Source organism: Sus scrofa, chromosome 4, assembly GCF_054392235.1.
Source record: "Sus scrofa isolate SSC_HxYL_T2T_F1_AM1 chromosome 4, Sscrofa_HxYL_maternal_Yorkshire_Landrace_v2.0, whole genome shotgun sequence".
Lineage (NCBI taxonomy): Eukaryota > Metazoa > Chordata > Mammalia > Artiodactyla > Suidae > Sus > Sus scrofa.
Genome location: NC_139386.1, coordinates 63,066,720 through 63,088,935, shown reverse-complemented (window position 1 = coordinate 63,088,935; position 22,216 = coordinate 63,066,720).

Here is a 22,216-nt window from a genome sequence, read left to right as displayed (position 1 = left end):
CCTTCAAATGCATTTTACAAATTGCCTACTTACCTTAATACTATAAATATGTCACTTACTGTATAAAATGAAATTTTACAGTGCAAAATTATTTCCTGGCATACATTTGGACTTAAAGATCACGCTTCAGAATGTTTGATAAAGATATCATGCCCCATGAAAACAGTTGAAAATGGTTTTAAACAGAAGGCAAGGCATATGAAATCATCTTTCTTTTCTATTCTCCTTCCTTATGACTCCAGAATATCTACACAACACATTCTAAGTTCTTGTTTCTTCCTTTGCGGATTTTCTCCACCCTGCCCTAACACAGTAGTACACATAATTTTTAGGGGTCCTCAGAATACTTCTTTAAGGTAACGAGGTTACATATTTTTTTTTTTTACACTTATTGCAAAAGGAAAATAATCAGAAGTGGAGCACAGACATTTTAAACAAAATGAGGGATTCTCTTGTCATGGTAAAAAAAACTACCAGAAAAAGTATTCAAATTGTGAAAGGAGAAAAAAAGTAAACATCATCTACCTTCCAGATGGTGTGCACAAAAGTAATCATGAAACAGAAAGAGTTTAGGCACAGCTGGCCCCCATGGAGAACTGGAGGATTGTGGAATACGGAGAGTTTATAGATTGATGGAAGAGCATTTTCAAAGATACAGGGTATAAAAAAAACTGCTTCCCTTTATTATTTTTTTAAAGTGGATAGAAACAGGAGTTCCCATTGTGGCACAGAGGAAACAAATCCGACTGGCAACCATGAGGTTGAGGGTTTGATCCCTGGCCTCCCTCAGCTCAGTGGGTTAAGGATCAGGCGTTGCCATGAGCTATGGTGTAGGTCGCAGACGCAGCTCAGATCTTGCCTTGCTGTGGCTGTGGTATAGGCCTGAGGCTGTGGCTCCGATTTGACCCCTAGCCTGGGAACCTCCATATGCCACAAGTGTGGCCCTAAAAAGACAAAAGACAAAAAAAAAAAAAAAAAAAGTAGATAGAAACATATGCATCAGGGAGGAACATGGTGTTGCAAAACATTAAATTGTCCCCTTTTCTTCAACAAATCTTAAAGTGCTCAACATAGGATCTGCTACATTCTGAAGAATTTAAATTGGTAAGAAAAGAGCTGAGCCATTCCAAATGGTTCCAAAAGGTCTGTCCGTTCAGGACTGGATGGTGCCTGGAGTTGGGACTCAAGAGCATAAGTGACAGAAGAAAAAAAAGCCTGCAGTAAAAAGGCTAAGAATAAATTGACTTATAGTTAACTGGGCTCCTGATGTGATTATAGAGGTTTTCCTTCTTTGTGATTATCTGTGTAGTACATGTTTTAGTACAACAAATAGGCATATTTTAATTATTATATTTTTCTTAAAGTTATTTGAGAATAAAACAAAACTCATAAAAGAGAGGCCCCTAAAAGAAACAGTCCCTACATTTTCAATGAGCAAGCCTTTGTAAGGAAGATTTGTCTGCTTTACAAACCAGCTAATAATATTGGCTAAAGTATTAGTTAAAAATTGAACATATGTGAAGCTGGTTAAAACGTGTGTGACAAATTACAGTCTTATTTTTTCAATTAAACATTTTATAAGTACGTTGTGTGGGAGAGAGCATTGCCTAATCTAACATATTAGTAATCACATATACAAATGCAGTGAACTATTCACAAGATCTGCAATAGTTTGTAGCTCATCCTTGGTGGTAATTATAGCAAAGACATTAATAAATAAAATGGCAATACAGATAAATCTTGACTATCTTATCTGGGTGACTGTTTGCTAAGATTTAGAGAATTACATAAGTTTATCAGTTATATTTATAAAATTAAAGGCGGTATATTATAATATGTGTATGTATGTATTTTATATACACATAATCATCTAAAATAAATATATTATTATAAAAATTAATACAAAAAGCACATATTAGATTGAACCACATGAATTTCTCATCTTTGTAGGTCAAAAGCAGTTGTGTATTATTAGCCTACGTGTATATATGGTAAGTTCATTAAAGAAAAATTGTTTTCTTACTTCACAAAAGAAAGCAAAACCATGTTATGTTTCTTAGTTTGGTAAATGGATACTATAATGTATAGAATTAATTTTTTAAGTTTTATACAATAGATCTAATAATATAATAATATATACATACTTATATATAATGTAATGTAAATAAGATTGTTTCTTGGAAATGAATATTTTGACAAATTTGGATTTATTAAAATCAAAATATAGGCTAGATAGAATTAGCAAGTTGTTAAAACAGATAAATTATTTGTGTTCCTCCAAAGGAAACATTTCCAAATGAGAAAAAATTGTTCATTTTTTTCCAATTAAGTAAGCTGATGTTCATTTAATATTTTAAGTTAATGCTTAGGATATTAGAAAAAAAGCTTAAAATTTCTTTCATACATGAATGATGAACCTTTAAATTCTAAAGTGCTAAATTTACCATAAAGGAGAGAATGTGCTATATTATTCTAAATATCTGTGATGTTAGATTGAACAATACAAAACAGCCTATATTTAATCATTTTTGGCATATAAATACAAAATGTGCTAACCGAATTGATAAAAATGGTAAGAAGTATTTCTGAGTAGAAATAAGAGGCAGGAATCCCAAGTAGATAGGAAATGGGAGATTATGCCACAGAACTGAAAAATCTTTATGTAGTGAATATTAGCTGATGTATGTGAAAATGACAATTCTTGGGTCCCCTAGTGTTGCAATTTCATATGATTTAGTCCAGTATAAATAATGGGATGCATTTTTGAATAGGAATAAAGAGCAGATGTATTTTCAAGTTTTAGAACACACTTCTTTTTTCTTTTTTGTGATGAGAACTTTTTTTTATGATCTGTCTTAGAAACTTTCAAATTAACAATGCAGTATTGCTTGTCATCATGTTATACATGACATCCCCACGACTTATTTATCCTATTATTATTATTATTATTTGGCCATGCCTGCGGCATGCAGAAGTTCCCAGGCCAGGGACTGAACCTGAACCACAATAGTGACAATGCTGGACCCTAACTGCTGGGCCACCAGGGAACACCAGAACAAGTTTCTTGATATTATCTGGTCTTGTGTAAACATTTATGGGACAGGTGCAGGAAACCATCTATGGGAAGAGGTGGATTTAAAACTGGCAAGATGGTAGTGAGGTATAGTAAACAAAAGCACTGAGACAAATGACAAGGAACTGAGTCTGACACATAGTAATTGTGCAAACTTACATAAGTGAGTTCAAAGTCTCTGAACTGCAGAATTTTTCTTTTAATCCATAAAATGTTTATACTTCAAGCAAAAAAAATTAATAAATGTATCTCTCTTCTTTTCACTCTGTAAGAAACTCTCTGAAGTTAGAAAATGCACATTTTTTTTTCTCTACCTCCCAGATCCTCCTATTTTTATACCCTAGGAAGGTCAAATATTCACATTCCTAATTCAGGTTTCCTTATCTAGGTTTGCTAACGCGTTTTGTATTTGGTAGAGGAAAAAAAAGTTATCAGATTCCTGGAAGTCGATCTTCATTGAAATCTTTGTGAGTCTAGGTACACTCAAGGATAATACAGCATTTCTGCCTGAGAGGCTGATTCACAGCAAAGCTAATGAGGCTTAGACTTTAGGACATCTTACTTGCAAAGTTTTCTAAATTATACACTTCTTCCTATCAAGTGGACTTTGATAGTCAAGGTAATGGCATTATGGAGGTCTAGTTGATTTTATTAGGGGCCAAATTTTGTTCTGGTTTAGTGATATATGTGTATGTGGTTTTTAGTGAATTAATAATAATTGGCCCAGTATAGGAATATTTCCCTTCCCATTTGGTTTCATGGTCCAAATATGCAACGAAAGAAGTTACATGTCAATATGAATATGTCTATGGGGGCCTGTTACTAAAATCATGTTTGGCAATGATGCAGAATCAAGGTTTGAAATATACTGAGTCAGAAATTAATCTGGAGAAATTTCTACTCATTAGACATATACTATTTTATGTGAAGGATTTGATTCTCTTACAAGCCCATTCAATAATAGACACTTTCCAGTCAGGAATATCCATGATTAGGCAACATATATAACTACAAATACATCACATATTTTATTCTTCATAGATGGAATCACATGAAAAAGAAGTTTTAAAATTTTATATTTTAAGGCATCAAACTTGATGAATATATTTTCATGTGATATTGCATGTTTTATACATCCTAACTATTAATGATGAAAAAAATGATTGCCCTCTATTTCTAAAAATTTGACAGAATATTTTTTAGTAGTGGAATATTTAAAAATTTTAAAATGCCATTAGTTTTGATATCCAGAAGGCTTACAAATAGGGCAAGTGTTACCTTTAAGGTATACTCTTGTATTTATTTTGTGTGTATATTTTCAAGAAATAGAAAATGTATCCTTATTTTTTTTTTTCTGAGTAGGAAAAGTTTTTTTTTTTTTTTTTTTTTGCTTTTTAGGGTCATGCTCACAGCATATGGAAGTTCCCAGGCTTGGGGTTGAATCCGAGCCACAGCTGCCTGCCTAGGTCACAGCCACAGCTCCAGCACACCAGATCCCCGACCCGCTAAGTGAAGCCAGGAATCGAACCTGCATCCTCATGGACACTAGTCAGATCCATTTCTGCTGTGCCACAGCAGGAACTCCCAAAAAGACATTCTTAAAAAATAAGTAAATTTAAAAACAAAATGAGATGGACTTAAGGTTTACAGACCAGCAAAGAAGCAGTTTTGTTTTCTCTCCCTCCTAACAATAAGTAAAAGCTGAGCAAACTGAAAAATTAACAACTATTCTTAGATACTTCAGAGAAGTGAGGTCACAAACCACTGCCTCCTAAATTAGAAAGACAGGCAGATACAGAGCCACAGCTTCCTGGAGTGACAACTTCTCCACAAGCAGAAACTTCTATGGGAAAAAGTCCCTGACTGGGTGGACTGAACTATAATTCAGTGAAAAACTGAACTATAATTGGTTGCTGGAGGCCTAATAGAAATGCCTATAAATTAAAAAAAAAAAAAAAAAAAAAAAAAAACATCCAGAGGGCCCAGTCATGGGGCAGGAAGGTGGGGGTGAGGGGTGGGGGTAGGTGCCATGCCAACACTTTTGTGAGTTTTACCTTTGGGAGCTCAATTAGACTCTCAGGTTGAATATTGGAGAAAAAAATCTCCTGGTACTTCCAGCAGGGGAAGGAGAAAGAAATCAATTTGAAAAGCACAACAGCACTCTGTTATAGAAAACAAGGCTGCCCTCCCTCCCTCTGGGGGAAACCATTCTAGTAGAGTGGATCTACTGGAGTCTTATCAGAGAGTAATTGACCTGGGGGAATGCAAATAACAATTCAAGCTATTCTGTTCCCTGGAAAGGAGGGGAAAGGAGGTGCTGAGAAGAACTGGTGAAATTCACAGTGAAAGGCAAGCTCCTTAAAAGACCTTATGATAGGATTATATCACCAGGCCCTTATCACTGCATTACTAAAGGCTCATCTAACCATACTTCCACCCTTAAAAAAAAAAAAAAAAAATTACAAGATATAATTACAGGCAAAACACAGTTTGAAGAGATTTGAATAAGCATCAGAATCTGAACCAGACTTGGCAGTAATGTTAGAATTATCACACCAGATTTTTTTTTTTAATGATCAATAATATGCTAAGGGCTTTAATAGAACAAGTAGATGACACATAAGAGCAGATGGATAATATAAGCACAGGGATGGGAAATTTTAAGAAAGAATCAAGAAGAAATTCTAAAGCATCCAAACAATATAGCAGTAACAGAATGCCTTTGATGGGCTCATTAGTAGACTAGATACAGCTGAGGAAAGAATTTCAGAGTTTGAGGATTTGTCAAACTCCCCAAACTGAAGAGCAATGAAAATAAACAAACAAAAACAATAGGATGTCTAAGAACTGTTAGACAACTGCAGAAGGTATGACACACACATAATAGGAATATCGGAATGAAAAGAAATAAAGAAACGAAAGTAATATTTAAAGCAATAATGACTGGGAATTTCCATAAATTAATGTCAGATAACAAAGCAGAGATCCAAGAAGCTGACAAAACACCAAAGAGGATAAATGCCAAGAAAACTACACTAGGCACATAATATGCAAACTTTAGAAAATCAAAAGTAAAGAAACACATCTTGAAAAAAGCAAGAGAAAAAAAAGTTATACTTTATAAAATTTGTCCAAGTAGTATAAATGAAGATTAAGAACTCAAAACAAAAAACTGAATTTGCAGAGAACTTTTAGTACATACTGAAAACACATGCAAAATGAAAGAAAATTTTAAAAGTGCATTTTAATGGCATTATAAATCAGATATTAAAGGAATGGTTTAATTGGTAAAAATATTAGAGAGAAAAAGAGAGAGATGTGGGGGATCACTAACCACAGATTTAATTCACAAATATTAGAGAAGGAAGGAATTAGAGTAAATAATAAACTAATTTCTTCATTCTCTACAAGCAGATTTAAAATGAGTATATCATTCTTTACTAAAAATTAAAGGAACATTTGTTTAGAGACTATTAATTATTTTATCTTGAACACATAAATGTGTGCTCATGATAGAAATTTTTTTTTTTTTTTTTTGCACTTTTTTGTTTAAGGCCGCGCCCACAGCATATGGAAGTTCCCAGGCTAGGGGTTGAATCAGAGCTACAGCTTGCAGACTATGCCACAGCCACAGCAACACAGGATCCAAGCTGCATGGGCAGCCTATGGCACCACACACTGCAATGATGGATCCCCAACCTACTGAGCCAGGGAAGGGATCAAACCCTTCTGAACATATCAACTTGAACTTCTTCCATGAATGATAGGGTATAATATGCATACTTCTATCTCTTACTTTTTTGCTTAAAATTCTGTACTTCAGGTTTGATCATCTATTTCCATACAAAGCTTTCTCCATCTGCTTTATAGATAGATGTCCAATTTCAAAATGGATATTCAGATTCTTAAAAAGATAAAATAATTGTATTTTTAAATAATTATTTTTGTTTTTATTTTTATTTTTTTATTTTTATGTTTTTCCTAAGCTGGTAGGACTCCATGACAAAATGTTGAATCTTCTTTGTCTAATCATCATTTTCTCCTTTTAATTTATTTTTATATTTTTATAACTTTGCTGTCATTTTGTATGGTTTTTCATTTATGTCTGCTACATTTTTTTACCTTGCTTTTCATAATATCTATTTTCCCATGAGCCCTTTTTTTATCTCCCTATCTGTAAAAGAGTTTTCTTTCCTACTTTTATATCTGAAGTTTGGTAGCTCATGTTTCATCTCTTATCCCCTTACGTACAGACTTTATTCATAGAAACAATTGCTGTATTATGACTTTTAAAAATTCATTGCAAAATATTTGGTCATAACGTATTTGCTTCAGGAGTTCCTGTCATGGCTCAGAGGAAACAAATCTGACTAGTGTCCATGAGGACTCAGTTCAATCTCCGGCCTCACTCAGTGGGTTGAGGATCCAGTGTTGCCATGAGCCGTGGTGTTGGTCGCATACACAGCTTGGAACCCACATTGCTGTGGCTGTGGCACAGGGCAGCAGCTACAGCTCTGATTGAACCTCCGTATGCCGCAGGTTCAACTCTAAAAAGAAAAAATAAATAAATAAAAATAAAATAATTTATTTGCTTCAAAATAACTTTTTTTTCTGGTAAAAATCTTACTGCTTACATTTTACTGTTTTTAAATTTTTTCATTTTTAAATTTTTATTGAAGTACAGTTGATTTAAATATTGTGATAAATTCTGCTGTGCAACAAAGTGATTGATTCAGTCATACCATTTACAGAAAGATACTAATTTTTTTATAGTATCTTCGTATAAATGTCATAGAAGATGAAATTCTATAAAGGCCTTAATGACCCACACCCTTGTAAAACTTCTTTTGACTGCAGATGGAGTCTCTGTTATACTTTTAATAATATATGGCAGAATTCCCATTATGGTACAGTGGAAGAAATTCGGACTAAGAATCATTAGGTTGCACCTTTGATCCCTGGCCTCGCTCAGTGGTTTAACGACCCAGCGTTGCCATGAGCTGTGGTGTAGGTCGCAGACCCGGCTCGGTTCTGGCGTTGCTCCAGCTTGGGCGTAGGGCAGCAGGAATAACTCCGATTAGACCCCTAGCCTTGGAACCTCCATATGCCATGGGTGCAGTCCTAAAAAAAGACAAAAGACAGTAATAATAATAATAACAATAATAATAATATAGGGCAAAGGTAAAGGGGATTTTGCAGATATAATTAAGGTTCCTGATAAATTGACTTTCAGTTAGGGAGACAGACTTAGGATGACCTGACCTAATCCATTAAGTCCTGAACAATCGGACTTGCTCTTCTTGGAGAGAGAGAGAGACTCCTACAGGCATAGAAGAAGTAAGCTGTGATGTTGTGAGAAAGTTACCATGTAGAGGACCCGAGTCCAGCCTCTAGGCATAGATAGTAATTTTTGGCCTCCAGCTAGAAGATATTGGAGAACAGAGGGTTATAGCTGCAAAGGAATGACCTCTGACAAAACCCAAATGGCTGTGGCAAACTGCCCCAAACCTCAAGTGAGAATCCCAGGCTGATACCTAATTTCAGATCAGATTGATCTAGCTAACTCATGTCCATACTCTTGATCAACAGAAACTGTGAGATAAATTTGTATTTATCTAAGCTTCTCAGTATGTGGAAATTTGTCATGCAGCACTAGTAAACTAATACAAAGGTATGCTTGTTCTGTATACATTACTCATTAATGTTCTTTATTTTTCTTTACTACATTTCTAAGATCTTCCTGAGGGCCTTTCTACTTTTTGTGATAACATAGGAAACTTTCTGCCCTCTACAAATATGACTTCCCTTTGTCATGCCTCATTTAATCTTGAATCTTCCATTTCTATGAAGAAGCTGGCTTCAAAAAACCCACTACCATTTGAAAGTGTCAATACAGGACTACGACATTATAAGCGAACATACAAATTTTATGCTTCAAGGGGTAGTCTTTTTTCTTAGGAAGTCTAGTATTATTGTCATGTTCAGAGATACCATTATTGAATCTTCATTTCATCTTGGGAAAATTTTTTCTAATCTCTACAAATTTTGACTAACTTGAACTATCATAGAAAATATATTTTTGTTCCAAACTAACATAATTTGGAATAATCAAGGATTTACTCTCATTATTATTTTTGCTCTCTCAGAGAAATAGACTAATTTAACAGTTCGTACTGGCAGTCATAACCAATGATGAATATGTATGTTAATAATCAGGAATGAATAACTTTGTTAACAATAGTTTTAAGTGAGAACGATCAATTTAACATTTTGTTGGTGTGCATCTTCATATATAACTCATGTTGTGTGTGGCCCATTCCTAAAACACTTCTATATTTAAATAAACACAGTTTCAATATCACCAGCTAACTGAAACATGTTTATATTCTGATGTCTCTTAGGTGACAATATATAGCAATAATTTCCCCATTTCATTCTATTTCCCTATTTACAACTCAGTAATTGTCCCTGCAAATGTCTTTTTCCATTTCTCAACTTAGTCCACAATCAATTTATAGGTTAGGTCTCTGAAAATATATACATATATATGAGTGTGTGTTACATATATATGTATGAATATATATGTGTGTGTGTGTATATATATATATATATATGGGTGTACACACATATACACATATATACACTATTCTGCTAATATTCCCTCCTTTCAGATAATAATAATTCTATTTTTCTTACATCCTTTGTTCTTCCTCATTGCACATTCTCTGATTTTTCACAAGAAAAAACAAAAAGAAAAAAAGTTGATAGAATTATCCATAATCATGGAAAGAAAGACCTAAGACTACATCTGTTAATATCTTTACCATCAAGCATATATTGAGTTTTTATGCAATATTTTATTAGATTTGTGATTTTTCTGTGTACATAATGACTTATTTTCTGAATAGCAACTCCTAGATGTATATTTCAATCTATAGTCCCTTTATCTTTCTTATGGTTCCAAATATTTCCTTCTTTTTCTCTTTCCTATATTTGCTCCCTTTGCCTCCAACTTTTACCCTCATTTCCAGTTTCATAAGTAATTCTTCACAAGTTTTTTGGTTTCTCACCCTTTCACCTCACAGTGCAAAATTACTCTTACTCCCCTCCCAGAAAATGACTTTCTCTTTCATCTTGTACCTTTGGCATTCATTTCCTGTGGGGTTTCATCACAAACAGCAGCAGGTGATGTTAACTGTTTAAAAGCCATGGAAGAAAAAAAAATCATAGGCATCTGCTGCCAAAGCTGAAATATATACATTGGCTTCAGGTGCAGCAAATTGTCACAAACAGGTCTGCATTCATTTTTCTAACTTGATAATTTTCATCATTCGATGTTAGTATATTAAAAAGAGGAGGTATCCTAAAACACACTAGTGAGTGATTTTCTTTTGTGGGATTCCTAGCTAAACTGACAGGAATCAGAGAAGCCAGCGTGTAACTTTGAAACAGATAATGTTTGTATCAAGCAACAAATGTTCTCATTACAATTCAGATTTTCATTTGGACATGGAAGTCCCCATCTAAATATCCTTTAGGTCTCCAGGATCCTTTTGATTGCTAAAGCAATGTCCTAACACTGCTGGTTTGAGTTTTTTATGGACCATTAAGTTGAGTGCAAAAGTCATAAATTATCTGAAAAAGCTACCCAAATTATAGCTATCTGTGGTTTTTCGATAAAGGCCAAGAATGTGTTTTTAAAAACACACCCCATCTCATGGAAAACAGCCAACCTTGGAAAATATACCCACTGTTTTACTTGTTTAAAGTTTTCTAAGCCACTTAAGTATTGCTACCAGGCTCCTCTTCAACAAGAAAGTCTTCATGAATGAAAGTTTACAATAAATACTGCCAATATTCTTATTATTCATTTTCAAAAGCATATGCTATTTCAGAAAGGAAAATCCCTGTTTTAAAAAGTTGTTTCGTGTGTGTGTGTGTGTGTGTGTGTGTGTGTGTGGAAGATGGGTGGAGAGATGATCCACAAAACACATTTCTAAAGAACACAGTTCTTCTTTCAACTTCATAAGATCATAAAACTCCAATCTACCTGAGCTAAACTAATACAGCTGAGTCTCATTAATATGCTTACCCAGAGCATTCAGACATCAAAGACAAAAACATCTGTATTCTAAATCAGACTTTATTTTATTCAAGAAATAAAAATGATGCAGTTCTTTTCATTCTTGAAGTCCAACAAATTTACTAAAGCCCAATGCTTTATGGGTTCTGACCCCAGAATTGTCATGTCTGGAGAGAGCAGGTAAAGCTGATAGCAAACGTTCCTTTGCTAATTAAAATGAAAGTAAAATGATTTGTGTTTACTGCATCCCAACTGAAACTGTTTTTAATATTCACCTTCCCCTACATATGTGTTAAAACATTTCTAGAGGAGTATAACATTTAGTCTAGATCCCATAAAGATTTAGATCAAAGACTATATATAAATCTTAAAGAGATGTTAAAACAGAATGTGACATATTATTTACCTGCTTTTCAAAAAATGCATGGAGCAGTAAACAAAACAAAAACAAAACAAAATCAAAAACGAAACAAAACAAAATTGTGGATCTTTAGAATAATTACAGAAGAGTCTGATTACTATGATCTGAAAAGTGTAACAGTTGTTTTCAAACTTGAGTGTTCCGCAGAGAAATTCTTTTGTCTTTCTGAAATGGAGTGCTGCTGAGAGCACTGATAATGCTTTAGTGACTATCCTGTACTCATTTGTTAGGACAATTGTTAAGTGACTTAACATTTGTTCATAAGTCAATCAATGATGAGAATGATGAGAAGGGCTTGGTGAATTCTAAACTGAAATCAGAGCTTGTAGAAAAATGATTGTGATTTCTTTTCAGGCTCAATGTCCATTTAATCTCTCTCTTTTTTTATTTTTTTTTATTTATTTATTTTTTTTGTCTTTTTTTTTGTCTTTTTGTTGTTGTTGTTGCCATTTCTTGGGCCGCTCCCGCGGCATATGGAGGTTCCCAGGCTAGGGGTCGAATCGGAGCTGTAGCCACCGGCCTACGCCAGAGCCACAGCAACGCGGGATCTGAGCCGCGTCTGCAACCTGCACCACAGCTCAGGGCAATGCCGGATCGTTAACCCACTGAGCAAGGGCAGGGATCGAACCCGCAACCTCATGGTTCCTAGTCGGATTCGTTAACCACTGCGCGACGACGGGAACTCCTCTCTCTTTTTTTAATGTGATGTGCTCATTAACAAATCATTGAGATTCATCCAAGCAGCCTGATACAAATGTTAATTTATTTTTTCAACAGCTTACCTTACACTTTCTGCTTAATCTTCAGTTAAACTGATCCAAAATCTAAAAAAAAAAAAAGAAGTAAATGAAATTCTTTTTTTAAAGTAATACAAACAAAATCCTCATATTTGTTCTTGGTAAGTATTCAATAGAGAGAGATGATAAATTATTTATCTTAGTTTTTTTAGTAGAAAAAATATTGTTTTAGAAGTATACTATAGTATTATGAGTTAATCAATTATGCAGTATAAATTCTTTTCCAGAAAGCTCAGAGATTATTACTGTTGAATACTCACTCCTTATTTCCAAGTGTTTAAATCCATTTCATAAGTTAAATTCAAAGTATATCATTACTACATTAATAAGCATGTAACATCGCTAGTTACTAAATATTGCCAGAGTTGAAAATAAACAAATACAGCAAGCTCTCATGTGGCTTATCTATGCTACTGAGAGAGAGACAGAGAGGAAATTTTAGCCAATGACACTTCATCAATATCAGGACTGAAACCTATCTATCTATCTATCTGTCTATCTATCATCTATCCATTTGGTCCAATTTAAATATTCCATATTGCTTCTGTTCTTGAGATAGCCAGAAAATTCAACATAAAGTAAAAGTAGTTGTGTACTTGCTGTCCTTAAAATCTCAAACAAAAGTTGGAAATTTTATAAGAATCTTTATAATGTCTACTATAAATAGCATTATTCAACTTGTTTTGTGGGGTACCCATTTTTCCTTAATAGTTAATTTCAATTTTATGTAATGCACAGTAATTATGTGGAAATATTTCAAAAACAGCTCTTTAATAAACCTGGAAGCCTTTGGATGTTTTGACATTGATTTCATATTTTGTCCAGAGCTCATATTTGTCCTAAACAATACATCCATTAACCATGCCATATATACTTAGCACATAGTAAACACTTGCTAAATACTTACATAGGAGTACTGAAAAACAAAGGTTGACTCGTGTATGAAAATAACCCAAGTACATTTTTTTCCCTTTTGTAATGGTGTGTGTGTGGCAAACAGTTTTTACAGAGTGGTATATTATCTTTGTATTCTCTGGCATCAATGTAACAATAGCAAATATATTACATTATATGTATTTTATATATACCAGAAACTTTGAAAGGTTTAACATAAGTGAAATATTTAAATTCAAATGTCAAAATGAGCATATATCTATTAAAAAATTTGAACAAATATAATCTAATTATAGTGCACAGAAAAATGCAAGTATACCTATCAAATACAATGATGTAAATGCCAATAGTCTGGGTGTAGTATGCTTTTCCATCAATGCATGTTGTTTCCCCTCAAATACAAACTAACTTACTTTGAAGAATGTAATTCATTTTCATATAAAATTTTGGCAATTACTACGAATAAGTGTAACTGCCTCATATTGTAATAAGAATTCTAAGAAATAGTCTACTGGATTTTGTTTTATTTCAAAATAATATAAGAGAATGCATGCATATATATGTATATATGTTTATAACTGAATCACTTTCTTGTACAGCAGAAATTATCACAATCTTGTAAATCAACTATACCACAATAAAATTTTTCAAACATGAAAAAAATTGATAAAGCTCTGAAATGTCAAATCAAATAAAATAAAGAGAAAAGAAAAAATAAAAAAAAACCTACAAAATAACATTAGATCTCAGCCTGTGCTATAGATCTATTTTGCAAAATTTCACTACACAAAACCCACTCTGAACTTGTTATAATACATAAATCCCAAAGTTAATTAGAATCATCCTTTTGTCTTAATTTGTTTTGTTTTCTCTTATTTATTAACTTTAAAGTTTCCCCCAAACTTGATCAGTTTGTCACTTTCATATTAATCTTTCAGTTTTCTATTTACAATCAATTGCTCTTTCTTAGTTTTAATGGTAGATATTTCACCTAAATAAAATAAGCATTTTCAAGTAAGTCAAACAGAAACTCTTGCAATGAAACTAACATAACCATAATACAATGTATAACCTCTCAGATTTTGTTATTCAACAATACTCACTCTGAAGAAAAGATGCACTGAGTAGGTGACCCTAAAATTTGCTCTTATTAAATTGAGCCACAGTGTGTATTTGGGGAATGTCAAGATCACCCCTATACCAACAGACTTGCTAGACAGGCGTCTGAAAACCCCTCCTGAATAGAGCAGCTCAGTGCTGTTGGATGAAAGTAAGGGTCCAGAGCTTGACTTGTGCTCAGATTTTTTTAAAAATTAGAACACTTGCCATTTGCTAAACATTGTTAGGTACTCTTGAAATTTTATTACTATTGTAAAAAGTAGATTTTGTTCCTTCTATTTTACAGTTTCATATCTATTAGTTTATTGCCTGGGATAAAATTGGTAAAATCAGGATTTTTATCTTTCTCTGACTCCAATGTCTGTATTCTTTCTTTTTTCTTGTGCATTCATGAGTGCTTTATCATGCTTATGAAATAAAGCATAGTTATTATATAATTTCAAAATATTACTGATCTAAAAATTTAGAATTGTATATTTATATATTAAATTAATAATACTATCTTAACAACTTGAGGTTTTATTAGGTACTGCTTTATAAGATACTTTTTCATGTAGCGATGTGGGTAAAGTTTTAAATAGTTCCATAGTATTTCACTTTGAATTGTATCATAATTTACTTACCAATCTCCATACTCATAAACTGTTTCAAATTTTTCATATTGCTCCAAAGAAATATCAGCAAAAGAAAGGAAACTAACATTTACTGTCCATCCTGAAATACTTGGTATTTTAAATATTTTTTAAATGCCATCTTTGATAAAGTATTTGTAAATTTCTGTCATATGTGAAATTAAAATTTGTACACATATTGTTTTTAGAAAGAATTTTTAAATGTAAAATTAACACGTATTGACAGATAATTTCCTACTTAGTATGAAATAGCATATTTGTATATATTCCATAGGAAAATGTCAAATGTATAAAATACTTTAAATTCATATCAGTATTTTAAACATATTTTAAGTATTCCTAATATATTTATTAAGAACATGACTGAGAAATATATATAACCTAAAACACATTATCAGGCACATTGTAAGTTTCAGTAAATGGGAATGTTTTCCTTAAAAATATGGAATCAGGGAGTTCCTGTAGTGGCTCAGTGGTTAATGAACCCGACTAGTAACCATGAGGTTGCGGGTTTGATCCCTGACCTCGCTCAGTGGGTTAAGGATCCGGTGTTGCCATGAGCTGTGGTGTAGTTTGCAGACTTGGCTCAGATCCCATGTTGCTGTGGCTGTGGTGTAGGCCAGCAGCTATAGTTCCGATTGGTAACTAGCCTGGTAACCTCCATATGCCGCAGATGTGGCCCTAAAAAGACAAAAGACAAAAAAAAAGAGTGCTACAATGCTTTTCCAAGGATGATCTGAAATAAAGCTGCTCAAAAAAAAAAAAAAAAAGAATATGGAATCAAGTAAAATAATGTTTTTACTATTTACATTACTTAAAGACGATTTCCTTGGAAACTTTTCTCTGGTGACACTGAGTATTTAATCACTAGGAATGTTAATGAAGGAAATTTTTGTAGCAGATAAATACAGCCGTGTAGCTGCTATGAAGTGTTTACTCTTCATTCAGTTTCTTGCTCACATTTGTATCATGCCATTTTGTGCTAGCTGTGAAATACTAATACAAAATAATTTTTAAATTAAATAAGCATTAATAGGAGTTCTCATTGTGGCTGAACAGTAACAAACTCAACTAGGATCCATGAGGACATGGGTTCTATCCCTGGTCTTGTTCAGTGGGTTAAGGATCCTGCATTACCATGAGCTATGGTGTAGGTCACAGACAAGGCTCAGATATAGTGGCTGTGGTATAGGCTGGCAGCTGTAGCTCTGATTCAACCCCTAGCCTGGGTACTTCCATACGCCACATGTGTGGCCCTAAAAAGACCAAAAAACAAAAATAATAATAATAATAGATTTGATTGTAATAAACAATAGATACAATAAAAGAGTTTGCTGGCAAAGGGGTTGTAATTTATATTGGTGGTTCAGTTATTTCTTGCTGCCTAACCAACCTCCCAATAGTTAGTGCTTACAAATAATCGTTTATTTGCTCATGATTTTGCAATTAGGCAGAGCCTATCTGGGCTTCTCCTTATTTGGTTTGGTGGAGGCAGTTAAACTAGGGATGGAGGATCCTCAGGATCATTCATATGTCTGGTGCCTCGGATAAGGTGGCTACAATGGCCAGCACTTGGCTGGCTTCTCCACCCCTACCCTGCCTGCCTTTGTAGTGTGTAGGGAACTTCACACATCTCTCACCAGCAAGGTACTTGAGCTTCTTTTCACTTTTTGTCAAAGATAAAAAAAGTGAAAGTTAGCAGTTTTCTTAGGTCTAAGCCTGGAATTGACAAAATATGACTTCCAACATATTTTATTGGTCAAAACAAATCATAGGAACAAAGATCCAAGGGGAAAGGAAATAGAGCCCACCCCATTGTGGGAAGGGCACCATATGCATACAGGGCTGGGAGCAATTTTGAGCAGCCATCTTTGCACATTGTTTGTTAAGAAATAGGTTCATATGCTTATTCTGTTACCTGTTAGTTGAATGGTTTGGGGTAAATTACTTAACTTTTCTAAAGTTCAGAATCCTCAACTGCAAAAAGAGCATAATGTTAGTCTGTATTTTGCAATGTTTCTGTAAAAATTAAACGTACATACAACATTCAACACATTACTACTCACATTGTACATTTCAATAAATGGGAATTATTATAAAAAACATAATGTGAAATTCCCGTTAATCTCAAAACTATTTTAATGTAATACAGATTTATAGAATCCACTGATTTCAGACAATAGTCTGGACAAGTAAGATTTAAGTAAATAAATGTTTTTATTTTTAGCCCTGAAAAAGTCTGTTTACATAATGAATTCCCTCTATATTTTATGTACTATCAAGAATAGTAGGGTTTAGAATTGCAGCCTAGAATTGGCAGAGATATAGCTGCTTAAAAATACTTCCCTACATAGTGCTTGACCAGCATAATTGCTAAGTATTAAATTCAACCACAAAAACTTTTTTAGATGGGTAGCTATAAATAGAAGAATTAAGAAGACTTTTTTAAAACTCTCCAAACACTATTGTAAAATAGCATATCAAAGATTATACTAGCACTTTTCCTTAAAACAAATACTTCTTAATAAATGAATGTATACAGAGTATATGGAATTTTTCTTCTTACTAGAAATGTGTTACATCAGAAGAATGAAGTCCATTCAAATGTACATGGAAATATAATCTACTAAAATATAAATTTATGTTTTAATCTCATCAGTTTCTGCTGTTTTTTCCCCTCAGCCAGGAAGTCAGAGCCTTGTTCTCCTTTGCCTTAAAGAAAACAAGATTGAAAGAAAAACTGCTTTAAAAAAAAAACAACTCTATTTCTGTCTGTTAAATGCCACCTTTATTGAGTGGGATGAGAAATAGGAGAATAATAGAGAAAGGTGGGAGAGAGGAATATTTTAGCCAAAATTTGGAAACAGACCATGTCTGTGTTCTTTTCATACTTGTACTGAAACTAAGAAACAGCCAAAGAGGAAAAAATAAAAGACAGATTGTGTGTGATCCTGCCGTTATGTTCTCTAGTTTTTAGAACATCTGTGATAGTCTAAGACGAGCTATGCTCTGATATATGGATGAGAAATAACACCACATTCCCTCTAAATGAGAACTCACCATCAAGGAAAAGGGACAGGATTAGTGACTCAAGTACAAATCCAAGACTTAGATGGTATTGGGGAACCATTGATTTTGGTCAAGTGCGGGTGAGGTTTGAAGCACCCCTGAGTATGGGCGTGTGTGTTGGGAAGAAACAGTGTGTGTAAATGTGGAGGGAAGGATGGGATCTTTGTTTGGAGCATCCTTTCAGCTTTTGCAGGCAAAAGTACCAGAAGGGCATTGCTGCAGCACTAGGAAATGCATTACAGGATTATGTCAGAAGTTCTCAGCAGCAGTATTCAGTGTCTGATCAGATTCTTTTCTCCTTTCTGTAGTGCTTCAAAACAAGTGCTAAGCCCAGACACACAATAAGCCCATTAATTTTTAATCTTTTTATTAAAGGTATCTGAATACTGTCAAAACAAAATAACCAAACTTGATGCTAATATGGGCAGGTGGGTTCTCAAGCTGATGTAGACCATATCAGCTGACTATGACATAATCAAATACAAATAAAACAATAATCTAAAATAGTTTTATAATCTGAAATAGTTTTATCACATAAAGTGTAAATAGTCATTCTGAGTCTTATTGATAAGCACTAAATTTTCTGTTCATTTGAATGTTGAAGACAGATATTAAAATTACGCCATTACCCCAAGGGGGATACACAATGTAACAAAGTTAAAATTCGAAGACAGATTTTAAAAAAAAAATCATAATCTATTTATTAACCATCTTTTATTTATTAAAAATTAAATCTGATAATGCTTAGATATGAAATTTTTTTTTTTCTTTTTGTCTCTTTCTAGGGCCACACCTGTGGCATATGGAGGTTCCCAGACTAGGTGTTGAATCAGAGCTGTAGCCGCTGGCCTACACCACAGACACAGCAACATCAGATCTGAGCTGCCTCTATGACCTACACCACAGCTCAAGGCAACACCAGATCCTTAACCCACTGAGCGAGGCCAGGGATGGAAACCACAATCTCATGGTTCCTAGTCGGATTCGTTTCCGCTGCACCATGACGGGAACTCTGAAAAAAAAAATCTTGATGTCATGCAAAGTAAAAATGAAAAAAGTTCTATATTTGATATTGTCTGAAATAAGTAAATGTGTATTATGTGTATGCAGTAAGAAACCAAACAATTGTCTATTAGAATCACTTTTTTTATCCTTAGGCAGTGGTACATAATAGGAACTAAACATAATATTTGAGTTGTTAAATTAATTTGTGTATGTGATTGTATGTTACAAATAAATAAATGCCCTTCTGGAAGACTGTCAGGAAATATGCAAACAGGTTCTCAATATTTACATTTATGTTATAGGATTATGGAAATTTGCTTTCTTTTTAATTAAAAAAATCTTTAATGGATATACTTTGTGTTATAAAATAAATACTTTAAAATATAAACAAAATTGCAAATATAATTAGCAGTAAAATTATCTTTTAGGATAAACAATAAATATGAGGTATATGAGTAAAAGAGGTATGGGAAGAAAATATTCTTGTTATGGCTGATTCTTACTATGCTGAATACCAGAATAACTTAGAGTAGCTAGGAAGTTCAATATATTCTAGTCAGAAAACCCCACTATAACATATTCTGAATTAAATAATGTTAGGCAAGTGATTCAGCCTGTCCAAGAATCTTCACCTGTAAAATGTGAACTAATATTGACCATGCGGGGTTTGGGGGAGAGTGAGAGCTGTTTGTTTAAAACTCCAGTTATTGAGTTCTTATGCAGCAGCTCTGGTTGCTGTGGAGGTGCAAGTTCATTCCCCCATCTGGTATTTCAATCCTCCATATGGCACAGTGGGTTAAGAATCTGGCATTGCCACAGCTGTGGCATACTTAGCAACTGTGACTCAGATTTGATCCCTGACCTGGGAACTTCCCTTTGTTGTGGGTGTGGCCACCCCCAAATTAAAATAAATAAATAAAAGGCTGGTTATATTGTTTAGGACAAAGCTAACACTCAGTATTTCCAATTATTATTATTTATAACAAATGTAACTCTTCCTACATATGATAGATACGTATATGTTTACAATCATAATAGATTAGAAGACCTCTGTGATATCACCCTAATTCTGAGTTAATTTTTCATTTATTTAATTATTGACCCATACCTTGTTTCTGAATGTGATTAACTACTGATGCAATTTGAAAAACCCTCGGTGTTGAGAGTATATGCAGAAATAATATTACTTTTGCTGTAAAATGCCATTAGAGAAATAGATGCCAATTCAAAAGCCAGAAGTAAACATTTACAAGCAGACATGGTCTGTTTGCATCATCATGCATGGAAGTCGATATCTCTATTTCAATAATTAAAGAGTCAAGGAGCTACATATGCTTACTTGAATGGTTAGTGCATTTATCTGAGTGTGTTGTGATTTAAATATGCTCATGTGGTGAAATGGTTTCTTTTACAAGTGCTCATTTAATTGAATTTGACATTTTGCATTCCTATGTATGCAATGCATTGCCTTGGACTATGTGATTAATAAAATTTTCCTTGTATTTATTCTATTTCCTATCCTTTTTCTCATAGCAGAAAAGGAAATTAAATACCTCAAAACCTTTTCACCTTTGTTATTTTGCAACTTAAGCTTTAGTAAATTTTCTTTCTTTCAAGTTTAACCATAGTTACTGAATTATGCATATAGCTGTAGCTCATGTGTCTATTAAAGAATAATGTGTTATAGATTATCCAAACGCATATGAAAGGTAACTGTTTGAGAAGTTATAAGCTGTGAGCTGTAGTGCTCTGATTTTGAACTTCTAAGATTTCAGGTACCCAGTCACAGGATTGTGTTGCTCTTTTAGTGCAAGCTTCAGAAATAAGCAGAGATAATTATACTGTAAAAAAGGAGACATTCTCTGTTAAAAATATTACCAAATTTTGAACAGACAATATGCTTCTTATGCAGGTCTACACTCTTAACTCTTTGAATATAAAAATTAATAGAATGTTAAAGCAGTTACTTGCTCTTTATATGTGTTTTGATTTACATAAAGGCTGCTGCAGAAACAAGAAGGATGAGATAAACTTGGTTGGCAGAGGATTCAACTGATGAGCTTCGACTTATCAAGAGGTAAATAAATAAACTGCAAGGGCAACAGCAGTGCACAATAGCTAAGTATAGTCAATCATTTAAGTACATGGATGAAAAACACTGAAATGCCAGGCTATTCTGGATAGATGGACCAATATCAAGTATATTTCCCAAATTTTGTGTACTGTTAAGAACATTAAAAGACATCTTGGATTTTTAAAAATGAACCCCTGCTTAGAATAGTGTATTAATTGGGATTTAGAGTGTGGGTGATTAAAAATTGATTTTGCGTGTCACAGAGCCACTTCATAAGATTTCAAAATTGTCCAGGCATAGTTAACCAATTTTGCAAGGTAATGAATGCAATCCTACTAGGTTTCTTTGTCTGGATATTTCAGCTTTCTACTCTTTATCCTTCTTGTTAAAGTGCCACTACTTCTGTAGAGTTTTCCTCAATTATATTAATATTTGTTCCCCTAATCTGGATTTTTTTTTTTTTTTTTTTTGGTCTCTTTAGTGCTGCACCCATGGCACATGGAGGTTCCCAGGCTAGGAGTCCAATCGGAACCGCAGCTGCTGGCCCACGCCACAGCCACAGCAACAGCAATGCCAGATCCAAGCCGCGTCTGTGACCTACACCACAGCCCATGGCAATACTGGATCCTCAACTCATCAAGTGAGGTCAGGGATCGAAGCTACAACCCCATGGTTACCAATCAGATTCGCCTCCACTGTGCCACGACAGAAACTCCTAATCTGGAACTTTTATAGCACTTTATTATACACATGCTGCCTGGCACATAGTGGACGCTATAAATATGTTTCCTGAAGTGAAAATAAACATATATGCTTTTGGGATATGGAAAGAAAGCCATGTCTTGCAGAGTGCAAATGTGGTCTTATTAATAATTATTGATAACTGTCATGTGCATTTTGTCTGATGCACTTGAACAAAATCCAATGCCACATTTTTAGTCTTTTTTTTTTTTGTTTGTTTGTTTGTTTTGGCCAAAAATGCATGACTCAAATCTAACAATGAAAAAAATCAGACAAATAAAACTTGAGGAACGTTCTGGAAAATAAAT